Source organism: Anabrus simplex, chromosome 4 (genome assembly GCF_040414725.1).
Source record: "Anabrus simplex isolate iqAnaSimp1 chromosome 4, ASM4041472v1, whole genome shotgun sequence".
Taxonomy (NCBI): Eukaryota; Metazoa; Arthropoda; class Insecta; order Orthoptera; family Tettigoniidae; genus Anabrus; species Anabrus simplex.
In genome coordinates, this window is record NC_090268.1 from 403,653,702 (window position 1) to 403,669,059 (window position 15,358).

Consider the following 15,358-nt stretch of genomic DNA (forward strand, 5'->3'; position numbering starts at 1 on the left):
GGTAGAAATCAACAGCAACAATCGTACAGATATCGTAACAGAGAACCGGATCATCGTGACAGGGAGAATAAACGGTATGTCCAAGATTTGAACTCAGAACGTCAAGAAAGGGAACGTTGGAGAGAGGCCATTAATCAAACGGACCTCAATCCGGACATAGTAGGCGCAGAAAGTATCGAGTATCAGAGAACGCGCAACCAAGCTGACCGCAGGCAGCAGTCTTTGAACCCGGAAGCCCAGCCATACTCACAGAATGGCCACGGGCAGCAAAAAAAAAAAACGCCAATGTAATATCAATGTCTCCATCCGACCGGAACGAGCTTGTGCTAATGGCCGACAACTCGAGTGATTGGGTTGTAGCGCAGGTGGATTCCTGGGTCGTGCAGCCACAAGATCTTTTGGAAGATCCTATAATAAGAGAGGCCAAACAGATACCGAAATTGCCGGTCATAAACGTTAGGTTGTATGGCACAAATATTAGAGCTCTCACAGACACAGGAGCGTCGATAAGTATTATATCCAGAGCACTGTATGAAGATATAAAAGAACGTCACAAACTTCCCGAGATTCCTGTATCTTCTGTCAAAATAAGAGGGATTATTCCGGATAAAACGACAGTATGCAAATCCCAAACATTGTTGGAAATGCAAATCGGAAACTCTATTTTTACGCACCCATTTGTGATTATGTCGAAGGTTAACCACAACCTAATTCTAGGAGATGACTTTTAATGCCCGAAGCTTAAAGTTGTATCGACCACCACCCGGAGGAATTCCACAAGTGAACCTGGTAGAATATTCACAGAGTGAAGAAGAGGAGGACTCATCTACGGAAGAGGAGATGACGGCTGACGAAGATTGGTCCATGGCAGAGGATGATGACGATATTTCTGCAGTGGAGGAAGAAGAAGAAGAAGATGAAGATGATGACCAATTCAACCTGAGCTGTGATGAGGAAGAAATATCACCGAATGACGGAGACCTACCAATCACGAAATCCGTAGAGAAGCGAGAAGAAGATGGACGTGATGATTGCCCAGAATGTCTGCAAGAGGCCACGGAGCTGAGAGAAATCATGGAGACAATTATCGCCGAGTTACAGGAGGAACGTAGACAACTAGAAGAAGAAAATTTGCAACTACGAAGAGAATTTACTAACTAAGCGAGGTACAGAGTTGAGGCTCAATTATGGTTGCAGTTTTGTAACCAAGTTGAGATTGAATGACATAAGATCTAGAAATCTTCCTCATATTCTTTCGGAACATTTCTATTTTTAGTAAGGGAGGAGTTGCACCCAATTAATTGAGCCTAATTACATCATATCAACATATTGCTACTGATATTGATAATGTAATTTTTCCACACAGTTGAGAATATGTTCTCACACTCTGGCAGGAAGCAGAAAAATCACAATAGATGTTTAAGCCGGCCAGAGCACTTCGGAGCACGGTTTGTTTTGGTGCAATAAAGCAATTATCTTCACACAAAGAGGGAGAGGACGCGTTGGTACTTTGAAATTGAGGTCAAGGAGTGGTAGTTTTCCATCTGAAGACAAGAAAGAGCTTCCAACCACCCCCACGAAAGTGAACTAGGAACAGTCCAATGTTACCCGCTTGAAACCGGTCAACCAATCAGGGAGCTGAATTTGTATTATTCAAATGTAGCGCTTCCTCAAATTTATTTTCGTCATAGAATCGGACAGTAATTGTATACTTGTTTATCAGAGTGACACTTTAGGTTGGGGATCATAGTGAGTGTGTATGCTAAATCCTGTTAATATGCAGTAAATATTAAGTTAGCAGAAGTTATGTCTGGGAACGAGAGTACCTGAAGTTCGCGCCGGAACCGTACGACAGCCGGCGGTGCGACAAAAGAAATATTCCCACCCACGCCACCTATACTGTGCATAATTGTATGATTAATTCGGTGATCACAGGGTAGTGATGGAACCACCAGCAGTTTAAGTATAAATTTAGATGATAAGGACGGTCCGCATCGAGCTGCGTGTATTAAAGGACGCTCTTGAAATTCTGAAAATATCAGTCCGCCAGAAATCGAAGCAGGTCTCTGCCGCCAAGAGGAAGGGACACTTGTTCACCAAGGATCGTACAGACCAGACGTGTCAGCGAATTTCTCTCTTTTGAACATTGGGCGACATTTGTGAAATGTAAACTTTAAGGCAACTTAGCCGAGCATTCAAAGACACCGTCTTGTATTAGAACGAGTAATTGCGGTCAGAGTTATAGAGATATTCTATTTGAGTGATAAGCCAATTAGTCACTAATTTTATTTGCCATATATTACTTTGTAACATTTTGAGAGTAATGGGTAAACAAAGGAACTTCTTTCGTACAAGAATAGGCTGTACGGGAAATGTTACTAGCAGGAGCCATTAAGAAATAACAGTAGTGGTAGAGTCAATGGATGGATTATTCCACAGGTCATTGACAACTAGTAGGACAACAAACTTGCTGCAGAGGGATTATCGCCGGCCGCAGTCCAGTGTGTAAATAACTTTCACTGAGGGAGCGAGGGCCACACTCACACAATCGTCTCGCAGGAATGTCCAGAGAAGCGGGCGTGGTGTTAAAAAAAAATAAAATAAAAGTGAATCTTTTATATGTGTTTTCAGTCAGTGTATATAATTATTAGTATTTAAGCCGCTGAAGTTGCAAGAAAAGTGTCGTGTGCCCAAGGAAATTGATACCATGGAGGTATACATCAATTTTGTGAAGATGTGCCTTATGTATTGCAACATGTTCTAACTTCAACCAGATGGATGCCCCTGTGGGGTGAAGCTTAATGGCAGAATGTGAGTAACAAAAATCTCATGTAATCTTTCACTGATTGTACTATTTCCTTAGGCGTTACGCGAGCTGCTAAGTAGATGTTTAGGTATTGTAATTTCATATTTTTGGTGTAGCACAGAGGAGAGGTAAAAATGCTGATTTATGCACGTAGTTTGTGTTTAATTTCAATTATCTTTTTCTTATTATTATTATTAATTTTTTTGTCGATGTTATTGTCGGATTGGACCGAATTAGTTTAAATGCTTAGGCCTACATTTGAACTAGATTTGAGGTCAATATTATGCTTATTGGCAGTGGCAGAGTATGATATTTGATTCGCTAGTCACCAGACGGAAGTTTTCTTGGACATTAAAGTAGACTCATTTTTTTGTTATGGTTATTTTGCAACCATCTTAATTAGTTGATTCTAAATTTCTCCTGAATGCTGATTACATGGACAGGAGGAATATGATTTGCTTAGTTAACTGTTCAGATTTGATTTGGAGAATGTAATTGAATTTTATTGTAGTCTGATAGAGGCATTAATTTGGGAAGTGATCATTGGAAGATTAATCGTGGTGAATCTAGGCCCACGCGTCAAAATATGCTATGTCATTAGGCCCTGACGACAGTATATGTGTGTTAAGATAATTATGTGATGATGGATAAGCCACTACGGGCAATTATCTCAGTATGTGAGAAATGAGGGAATGATAATGAGGCGATGAGCCGGATAAATATAATGGTCAGCCGAGGAGCTGAGAGTTAGTAGTCAAGCCATTGAGCTTAATACACGGAGCGATATGCAAGCTCTGACAGCTTGATATCACAAGGTGCATATATGTGCCGGCAATGTGAAGCCGAGGTATGAAAATGAGCGGGAGGACCAGATGCCCCGTGAAGTGAAAATGCATTTGTAATATTTATTATCACGACGAATTAATAAATGTGGCGACATGGCATAGCATATTGTACTAGATAAGTATAGGTAAAGATAGCAGGTTAAGTCTGCAATAGTACTCATGAGGATAGTTAAATCCCATTTTATATGCCAACATCGCATTATAATAAGTGTTTTGAACTTTGGTTTTAAATGGGAGTTTGTGAACCTCATTTTTCGTAATGTTGTTGTGAGTTGATTTTGAGTTGATTTAATTTTAATTACTCCTTGTTTTTTTTTTTTGTAGTGAATAGAGTAGGGGAGCCATGAAACTGATAATTGGACATGGTGAATCAATATTCTTAACCAGAGAGTTGAAATTGCAGGACTCTGGGCAAGATAACATGTTTGTCGGTGACGATGCAATCTACATCATATTATGTTAAATTCATTTACGATTATGAGTGCGTGCATGAATAAGCAGCGGTATAGGAAATGTAAATATCACGTGGACTCGTACGTTGATCATCTCTCAACCCTGACGAGTATATTTTATTGATGTGTAAGTTAGATTATTCTCTGTGACGACAAGGTAATATTATTAGTTTACGTAATTTTAAGTCCATTAGTGTGATAGGTGATTTGTTCACTCATTTGTAAATAGTACGGCAGTTCGTGTAACGTAAGTACAGGATGTGTTAGGTTCGTGTTATTACGTCACGGAACACGACACAACAGATTTGTAGGACTTACTGAACGAATGTTTGTCGTAAATTAAATTGTATTTTATTAGGAAGCGATGTAATTGATTTTGATGATTAATTGCCATAAGTTGGTTCTGACAGTAATATTGGCCTTGATGCATAAATTTGCATATTTTTGAGTGTGTTAAAAGATGAGGTTTTATCTTTTTAAAGTTCAGTAAGATCCAGGGTTTAGAAATTAAATTTGCAGAGTTCATAAGTATGATTACGTCACGCTGCACAGCGGTTTATTTGTGTTACATCTATCCTCAGGTTTTCAATGAGTGTATTTAATGTTAAATAATTGACATAGAGTTTGGAGATTGTACTCCTAGGAATGTTGGAATGTTCTAGATTACATGCAAGCTTAACTATAATGCATTACACGTTAGTAGAGTTCTTGTTTATGACACTATGATATCTATCGTAAACACACCATATTATATCGATCTAGTTGAATCAGTAAATGACATTTTATTGGGATATTATTGTTAAACGCACTATTTTGGTGTACTTGAGGTTGCATTTTGGTCAACGACTCACTTCACTTTTATTTGTTGACAATTTTATTTGGATCATTTTTAATTAATTATTCTATTAATCAATTAATTTATTGATCACATTCAGATTAGTCATGATTAATTGCAGGTATTCTTATATTGCATCTTCAACGGTGACACTAAACTTGATTGAGCTTTGGTTCAAGCCTTGTGCATACTTACTAAATTCTTGCTTTGTCAATAAAGTTTATTTATTACATAATCAGTCCGTGTCATGGTGGTTATTTTAGACTATTTACTGGTAATCCTTAGTTAGGCAACCCCTATGCACCAACCCACAGGCGACCTGGAACTGAGCACACCCGAGAAAGAATCTCTACGATGCGGTAAGTATATTTTTTTCTAGCAGCCGGAGACAGCATATATCAAGAGGAACCGCAGCTCTACCGACAAAAGGGTGCAGTACTGACTTACGGTTGTGAAACCTGGACATTGAGCGAGTTTGTTAAGCAAAAACTCAGAACAACCCAAACAGCTATGGAACGGTTCATGCTAGGCTTGACGAAGAAAGACAGGAAGAGAGCAGATTACATCAGGTCAGTCACAAAGGTCAGTGACATTTTAGAAAGGGTATTTACCCTAAAATGGCAGTGGGCAGGCCATGTTGCTCGGAGAACTGATGGTAGGTGGACAAAGCTTGTGCTTGAGTGGTGTCCGAAAGATCATCTCAGACCAAGGGGAAGACCACCGGACAGATGGGATAAAGACATCCGGAAGATTACTGGGATCAATTGGCAGAACATCGCTCAAGACCGTCCCAGAAGGAGAGACCTCACGAAAACCTACCTTGCTTCGGACTTAAAGAGGCCACATCGTAAAAAGGACTGACTATGGCTGATAGTGATAGTGATATTAATTAAAATGTGCCGAATGACGTAGGCACAGAAAAGTTTTATTTTTGCCCACAGTCCAACAACATTTGAAGTGTTACTACTATTATCACTACAAATTATAATATTTCTAAGTCAAAATGTGTATGTAACCAATAATGTAAAAATTTAACATTGTAAATCGTATACAATTCATGTGTATAATAATGACAATAAACGGGGTAGCAAGGGCCTACTATGGCAGTTGTGGTGTGAACTTGCTCTGGGGGCTGCTTTGTGGGTTGTGGCTGCCTCTGCGCCAGAAAAACCAACATGTACCAAAATGCATATGAACAATACATGCTCAATGAAATTAAATATTCAAGTATTCATTAATTAAGTTAAAATAGCACAGGCGTTTGAGCTGCTTAGTTCAGCTGGCGGCCCCCCCCCCCCACCTCCGCCGAATTATGATAGGAAGGGTTTATCTTTACAATTTTCTTTACCGACGAACGTCTTATGGCGGCGATGGGATAGGAAAGGGCCAAGAGTGTGAAAGAAGCGGCCATCGTCTTCTAGCCAGCATGTGCCCAGTGTGAAAATAGGAAACCACAGAAACCATCTTCAGGGCTGCCGACAGTGGGGTAATGCAAGCTCACAGCTGTGCTCTTCTTACGCACGGCTAACTCGCTCGGTGATTTTTTCTTCTAAAACTCATAATTATTCCTAGACTACACTCACGTCTTTTGACTCGTTCCGACGTAAGGTAATCATATGTTATTGATTGCTTAAACATACTCCTCCCACACTCTATAACAGTGGTGCCAGGTTTACAAATTAAAAATCGGTAGATTGTATGTAAAAATATCGGGAGTTTAATTGAAAATGTTGGTACTTTCTCGAGCTCAGAAATGTTAAAATACAACTTAATTAAAGAATGCAATAATCATTTGAAGTTATTATGTGAAAAATAAGCAGTTTCACTCAACCGTGTTCTCTGGCCACTCTATGCTTCCTGTTCTTCGTCTTCTTGTTATTCTTCTCTTTCTTTTTCTCTCCACTCTTCCTGTAGACGTAGTTATTCATCAGAGGTAGAAATTGTCTGCCAATTTTGAAGTCGTAGCAGAATGCAGATTTTCTATTCCATATCCGGATTGGTGATTTCCCTTCGAATGATGCAGTCAAGCGTGAGTTTTGAGTTCAATAAGAGGGGAGTGATTACGTAATTCGACCCCAAAATGAATGCGGGGAAGTACCTAAGGAGTGATGTCATCGATAAAACGTCACGCAGTGAGACGAGGGAAGTTTTCCGCAAAAATATGTTGTGCCCCATTAATCATTATGTCGGAATCTTTTTTTTTTCGGGCTTTTTCGGTGTGTTGCAAAAAGATCGGGAGATCTCCTGAAATTTCGGGAGACCTGGCAACACTGCTCTATAACACTACAGCCTCTCAGCTTCCAAAATATCTTCACACTCTCTTGGGTAGCGCTGACTAAGTGATGCTGGGAAAGAAGTAGAATATAGCGGATGGTCGATATACGGGTGGTGACACTTCTCCATCACAGAAGTCTATTACCTCGTAACTTACTCATTTTATCAAGCGCAAACTACCTCCCAACGGCTTATCGGCACTTCGCCTCTCCTGCGTTATTGAGTGAGCAATTTCCCTATGGATTCTTTCATGATACAGCAGCTATTTGAGGTCGCATCGTTAGTTAAAGAGCATTTCATTTTGCATGAAGGATGACAGGCCCAGTCATCATTTAGCGTAAGTGAATGAGGAAAAGGAATGGCCAAATATATCCATTATCTTTAATGTATAATAAAATTCATGCATTTGATCTTGAGGGCACTTTTACGTATGACTAATTCACCCAAATTAATGAACCACTATGATTAAAATTACGTGTTACGCACGTAACGCGTAACTAGGATTCTGAAAATCCATGTCTAAAAGCGTAAAAATTTGCAACATAAACTTAAGAAATAATAGCCTTTAAACCGGAAAGCAAGAACGGAATCATCATTGACCCAGCTGTGCGATTTGAATCACACTCTAGTCAAATGGAAGAAGGGGATTTAAAGAGGAGGCGTATTTATGACCCTACAGTCTCGTATTATAAAGAGAAATATGGACTGCAAAATATATCAGTCACAGGTTTGTGGTGGGAGCCTGGGGAACAATTTCTAAATTTTTATTCCAGTTTTGGTTTTCCTTAGGCAGTGTAAAGCATCTGTTGACAAACAAAGTGGAAGCTGTCATACGCGGCCCAATATTAATATTGAGAAACCATTTATTCAGTCAATAGCATCGTATGTTGCGTACTCTTTGCTTCATAATTCCTTTTTTGTGTTGTATGTGAAAGATGTTGATATATTCACAAAGACGCACATATTGTCAGTTGTGTACCCTAATATTATTTACAAATTGCATACGTTTATCACACACACATCAATGAACCACCATTTTTAATGGCTGTCTATCACGAAGAATATGAATAAGACCGCACTAGATGCATGACAATTACCAAGTCAACAAAACCAAATCACATACTTGACTTCAATCACATGGCTAATACGACTTCCGCGCCAATCATCAAAACAACTCAACTAACCAATAACTCAACTCCACTATCAAAACCGCCTCATTATATATGTTGCCGGGCCAGGCGTCTAGAAAAATACGACACAACACATCTCGTAAATTTTAGAGTGCCTAACAGCATAGTTACAATGTAAGGAAGGTTCTACATAGTTCTCGCCGTACATAGCGTTGTTCTAGATATTGCGGTGTGTTGCACAATATTGTAGTGGATTATACATCATATATACAGGTAATAATCAATTATTTACTATTAATTACGTGCTCTTGCATTAACTAAACTCACACACGTTTCATGACATAACCTCATAAATAATGCGATCGTCCGTACATGACTACGTAAATAATAATACTAATAATAAATGGATGTAAACACTTGATAGCCATACCTCACAAGTCATAATAAGCTTAATCATAAAATAATAATAATAATAATAATAATAATAATAATAATAATAATAATAATAATAATAATAATAATAATAATAATAATAATAATAATAATAATAATTCGAGCTCGATATTGGCATTATTTACCCACGGGTTAAATAATTGTTTTTAAAGTTATATTAGTCTATTACACTTGCGTCAATGTTTCATATTCCATGCTAATATCATTTATTAGGTAGTGTACTTTTATAACCTGTTACGCAGTGATGGTATGTTGTGTATTGAAAAATGATGTACCTATACATTGCCCTAGTGGCAACCCTATAATTAGGGAAGTTACAAAATATATTTTTACTGTTACGTGCCAGGCCTGTGGTAGCTCTTCGGTGCTTCCTGGAAGGGACTAGTGAATCAGCCGATCGGGGAGTTCCCAGCCGGCCTGGACGGCATGGCCGGTACTTCCGTGTATTATTCTCATCGGCTGCTTTACCTGTGAGTATCTTGGAGATTCAACGGGAATGTTCCGCCTCTAGCCATCTCATGATTATTCTGGTTCCCATCATCCGAGCTATAAAAAGGAAGGCTAGCCGCGGATAGTCGGTCAGTGTTGGGCTCCGTGGTGGCTTCAGAGTTGATGCTGGACTTGGGGTCAGTGTTGGACTCCGTAGTGAAGTCAGTGAGAGACTCAGTGTGTTAGGGTTCGGTAGCTAGGCTGATAAGATGTGTTGACTGTCACTAGTGTCCCACCCGAGGTCTGAACGACGAGCTGTTGTTGTGACGTCGGAGTGTTTGGTTGACTAGACTGTGTACTACCTGAGAGAACTGTGTGTTTGTGCATTTCTGTGGACTGAAGAACGCCGTTAGTAAGCGAGGGAACCACTATCGAGAGTGTGAAGGTAAATGAATATGTGTTAATTTTCGCTGTTGTGAGTATCGTCCTGTTGTTGAATACTGTTGAACTGTTTAGTTGTTCACTGCATGTGCCCGAGTGAATTACTGAATTGTCTGTGGAGTCGAACTAACCAACAGTTATCGTGTGCCGAGTGGCCCGCAGCCCTGTGTTCAGATCCAGAGGTCTACACACAGCTGCTGTATGAGGTGACTGGACTAGGGGAAGTGAATGTAAGGATTAAGCCTCTCCAGGTATAGCAACGGGCCGAACCGCCTGTTGTGCCGCAAGGAAGAGAGAGAATTGAAAATAGACTTGTAATTAGTAAGTGTGGCAATTCATAGCTGATTAGAATTGTATACATGTATGTGTGTGTGTGTGTGTGTGATAGAGAGAGAGAGAGAGTTAGTGCATTTATTGGGTCATCCTGAAATAGAAAGTAATGAAACGGATGGAGTTTCATTCGTAACATTATTATTATTCATTCGATTAGGCCATCTTAGGACCACATGAAGCAGTTTTCTTCTTCTTGTCTACCCAAAACTTCTTCATCCTTTCTCAGTGTTGTTGTTTTCTTTCTTCCGTCCATTTACTGCCTGATTCCTTCTTGCCTTTCACCAAATATTCGTTTCTTAAATTATTTACTGTTTGCAGTTTGTGTTTTTTAATGCTGAATAGTACCAAATCTTCTTCGGGGTCTCTGAATAATGCTGTTTTTTATTTGCATGTTGTTCAAAAATGTGTTTCTTTAATCTTTTCTCCATTCTGTACAGGTGACCAAAGAATCTAAATCATCTTTATTCTGAAAGAATGTATTATTATTATTATTATTATTATTATTATTATTATTATTATTATTATTATTATTATTATTATTATTATATGATTAATGCCTCTCCATGAGTTTAAACTGCCGCCTGATCTCCGACTGTGGTGTTATCTATTCCAAAATTACTGAACTATCTTATGTCCTAGTAGCTTTACCCTTTGGGGCCAGACGTCCCTATCATCAGTTTTTTAGTACTACCTTGTAGTGAGCAACTGTAACCAATTATTGAGAATATTTGTGTTTGAAGGTTGGCTAACCTAATTATCTTTCAATTGTTTATTTAATATTTTCGAGTTATCGTCACCGTCATTAAATTAATCAACCTATCAAAGATTTTGATATGGAAATATTTTCCTCTGATCAAAAATTGTATTACAGAATTGTTCTGGAATTATCTGCCAACCCTCTATAAATTCTGTGAAGTTTTCGAGTAAAGTCATCTTGCTCCTGTTTATCTTTGAGTGTTCTACGTAAATGTGGAGATTTCCTTCTGGAGCCGGCGTGAGAAAGCAGCACAATTAAGTATGGCAGAATTATGACTATTCGAAGTTTTTGTGTGTGAAAATGGGGAATATACCAGCCTTCTCCCTTGGAATGTAACGATTGGGTCGCCCGATGCTTTTTTTAATTTTAATGTAGAGCTTTCCCTTTCAACTTTAATTTAATGTAGGTTGCTCTAGGCAGTCTTCTAATTTTAAAATATCTCCCCTAATGGGGAGTTTGTAAAATGTAAGTACGCACGAGTGTTTACCTTCGTTTCCCTTCTGCTATTTCCATTTTAAGTGACTGAGATTCTAATTTTCTACTTTCATCTACCTCTTTTCGGCCTTTAAAATGTATTTCCCTTAGTCACTTAGTAATATGGCTTAGCTGCTGCGTCATCGGGCCTTATGCCCTGTTAGGTGGTTTTTGAACTTAAATTTCGGAGTGCTTTAGGATTCCAGCCTCAGTTTCATATTTTGTTCTAGGCCTTCTTAGCGCACATTTATACCCTTTTTATTCCATGGCCGGTGTGATAATTCTATCTTGTTATTTGTTTATTGTTATTGGAAAAATCAAGTCATCAGAAAATAAATAAAATAAAATGTTCATTGATATTCTTAGAAATAATTATATTTTGGTTTACTGCGTCGTCCAGCCATTCATCCGGACTCTAGTTTCCACTAATTTTACACCTAGTTTCAGTTTCCTAGACAGAACATAAAATTTCCAATTTAAAATAACGTTAAAACATTTGTTTAACTTTCTGGATTGTGCATACCTTCCTATTGCGTGTGCATCTGACATGGGTACATTCCTACGCAACTGAAATTTTATTTCATTTTTAAAATATCTGAGGTCACTCAGTTAGGTGGTACACTTCTTCTCCTCTTCTTGTTCCTCTTCTACTACTACTATTACTTTTCGCGGGTGTGAACTGCGTCGCACATGTGGATTTGATGTCCTTCCTGAACCCAACTATAATTGGATGGATATAATGGCTATGGCATGTTTATATGGTGGTTGCTAGTGTGGTGAGCCGGCCCCCTGGTGTAGGGGTAGCGTGCCTGCCTCTTACCCGGAGGCCCCGGGTTCGATTCCCGACCAGGTCAGGGATTTTTACCTGGACCTGAGAGCTGGTTCGAGGTCCACTCAGCCTACGTGATTAGAATTGAGGAGCTATCTGACGGTGAGATGGCGGCCCCAGTCTAGAAAGCCAAGAATAACGGCCGAGAGGAATCGTCGTGCTGACCACACGACACCTCGTAATCTGCAGGCCTTCGGGCTGAGCAGCGGTCGCTTGGTAGGCCAAGGCCCTTCAAGGGCTGTAGTGCCATGGGGTTTGGTTTGGTTTGGTTTGGTTTTTGCTAGTGTGGTGTATCGTCTGAATATGAAGAGGAGTGTGTTCGCTCAGACACAAATATGCAGTCCCCGAGCCAGAAGAATTAATCAGAAGCGATTAAAATCTCCGACCAGGCCTAGAATTGAACTTGGAACCCCTGAACCGAAGGGCAGCATGCTGACTATTCAGCCAACGAGTCTTACTTAGGTAGTACACTCTGTGTAGCTGAAGTACTGTCGTATTCAGCGGTTAACAAAATACGGAGCAACATGTTGGTTATTCATGCGGGGTTGAGTGTATTTTATTCTTACCTTCCAGCGGTCGGCGTGTGAAGAGGCTTGGTGGTGCAGCCCTCCGTTAGACGTTGTTTCAGTGGTCGTACTCTTCCTGCTGAAGGTCGCCCGAGCGATGAGTCCGTACAGTATACAGGAGAACACCACTGGGACCACGTAGACCACCAGGAGGTCACTGAACAAGTAGATGAGGTTCTGTGATCGAGACAACTTCAAGTCACAGCAGATGATGTCTCTGTGCCCCTGTGAGAAGAGTGGTATTTATAAAAGGTGCAGTCGTCTTTACGAGATGTGAACAGTTTCATATTTCCACAAACAAAGAAATAGTTTTGATATAATTTAATGGGAGTCTAAACCCTATCTTGAAAATGTTAATTTGTCAGAAGTGATACCCCATTATCTCAGGAAGTATTAACTCTAGAAATTTGATCTTCTCCGAAGACCTTAAAAAGTAGTTAGTGGGACGTTAAACAAATAACATTATTATTATTATTATTGAAAATTTGATGACGATGATGACGATGATGATGCTTGTAGTTCAAAGGGGCCAAACAATCTAGGTCAACGGCTCCTAAAGGTACGAGATGACATGACATGGAATTATAATTTAATATTTAAAATTACCCACTGACTAGAATTTACATATTTTAGTAACGGATATTGGTCAAATAGAAAAGGTAAAGAAACTCAAACATTTGGGTGAGACAATTCAAGAAAATGGTTTAGAAAAATCTGCTATATAGGAGAGAATAAAAAAGATGGAAAGAGCTTCCGGTATAACTCATAATACTTACAAAAAAGTGCTTATCAATAAAACTTAAAATAAAGCACTACAACACAGTAGTGGAACCAGTATGCCTGTATGCCAGCGAATGTTTAGCACTGAACTACAAGCTCGATAAATTAGAAATATTAGAAAGAAGAATTATAAGGAAAATATTAGGTCCTCTAAGAATTGCAGAGCTTTGGAAATTAAGAGTCCGCCTCTGTGGTGTAGTGGTTAGCGTGATTAGCTGCCACCTCCGGAGGTCCGGGTTCGATTTCCGGCTCTGCCACGAAATTTGAAAAGTGGTACGAGGGCTGGAACGGGGTCCACTCAGCCTCGTGAGGTCAACTGAGTAGAGGTGGGTTCGATTCCCACCTCAGCCATCCTGGAAGTGGTTTTCCGTGGTTTCCCACTTCTCCTCCAGGCGAATGCCGGGACGGTACCTAACTTAAGGCCACGGCCGCTTCCTTCCCTCCTCCTTGCCTATCCCTTCCAATCTTCCCATCCCTCCACAAGGCCCCTGTTCAGCTTAGAAGGTGAGACCGCCTGGGCGAGTTACTGGTCATTCTCCCCAGTTGTATCTCCCGACCAAGAGTCTGAAGCTCCAGGACACTGCACTTGAGGCAGTATAGGTGGGATCCCTCGCTGAGTCCGAGGGAAATGCCGAACCTGGAGGGTAAACAGATGATGATGATGATGATGATGATGGAAATTAAGAAGTAACAATGACATTTATCAGAATATAGAAAATATATCAGAAACAATAAGAAAAAGGAGATTGCTATTTCTTGGACACATTTATAGAATGGACGACAATAGACTAAGTAAACGAATCTTCAAGTACCTTTGGAAAAAGAAATCAACCACCACCTGGATTCAAGAAGTCAATACCGAGCTCGATAGCTGCAGTCGCTTAAGTGCGGCCAGTATCCAGTATTCGGGAGATAGTAGGTTCAAACCCCACTGTCGGCAGCCCTGAAAATGGTTTTCCGTGGTTTCCCATTTTCACACCAGGCAAATGCAGAGGCTGTACCTTAATTAAGGCAACGGCCGCTTCCTTCCCACTCCTAGCCCTTTCCTGACCCATCGTCGCCATAAGACCATCTGTGTCGGTGCGATGTAAAGCAACTAGCAAAAAAAAAAAAAAAAGTCAATAAAGACCTGGAAAAGAATAACATACGAGAAGAAGAATTATTGGAAAGAAAGATTTTTAGGAAGAAAGTCTTACAAATGGAAGGATTCCAAGGGAGGAAGGAAAAGAAAACAGGCTCACTGAAGACAGGAAAAAGAAGCATAGTGAAACAATGAAAGAATACTGGAAGAAAAAGAAAGAAAATCTAAAGAGGAAGAATTGAAATTGTAACGTGGTCCTTAGGAGGTCGGAATGCAAGAAGAAGAAGAGTAAAAATTAATGAGGCATCGCCTTTAAAGTGAAATCACGCATTTCATTCAAATTAAAAAAGTTTAAATGGATGACGCTGTACGCATAAACCTCCTTCGGTAGTGGAATAATGTGAGACGAATGGAGGAGGGTAGGTTAACTAGTAGAATAATGTACTCGATATGGATGTTAAGAGAAGTAGAGGGAGACCAAGATGACGATAGTTAGACTCAGTTTCTAACGATTTAAATATAAGAGGTATAGAACCAAACGATGCCACAGAATTCTTTGCAAATAGAGGACTGTGGCGGCATAAATTTAGTGCGTTAATACTATTATATATTTCACTGATATTTACTAAATGTTTATGTACGTATTTCGCACTTTTATATAACATAACCATCCGGTTCTCACTTATCATATAACCTTTCGTTGTCATGCAACACGACAGGGCGATCGTCTCGTAATAAGCGTGGACACTTGCGTCGCATAGACATACGCAGATGTCGCTCCAGAAATCGGCAATACCAGTCACAGTTGATGGTGTGTCCCTGAGACACGGCATACGTATGAATAACACCCTCATAATCGTACGAGTAAAGCTT

General features: G+C 39.7%; 1 protein-coding gene across 1 annotated transcript in view; it reads right to left on the bottom strand.

The window, feature by feature from the left end:
- LOC137500504 (thyrotropin-releasing hormone receptor-like) overlaps nucleotides 1-12,749 on the bottom strand; it is a 515,308-nt gene extending 502,559 nt beyond the window's left edge. Inside the window, exon 1 of the mRNA XM_068227420.1 lies at nucleotides 12,625-12,749. The gene's annotated coding sequence lies outside the window, so the exon portion shown is untranslated. The remainder of the gene's footprint in view (nucleotides 1-12,624) is intronic.
- Nucleotides 12,750-15,358: the final 2,609 nt, after the last annotated feature.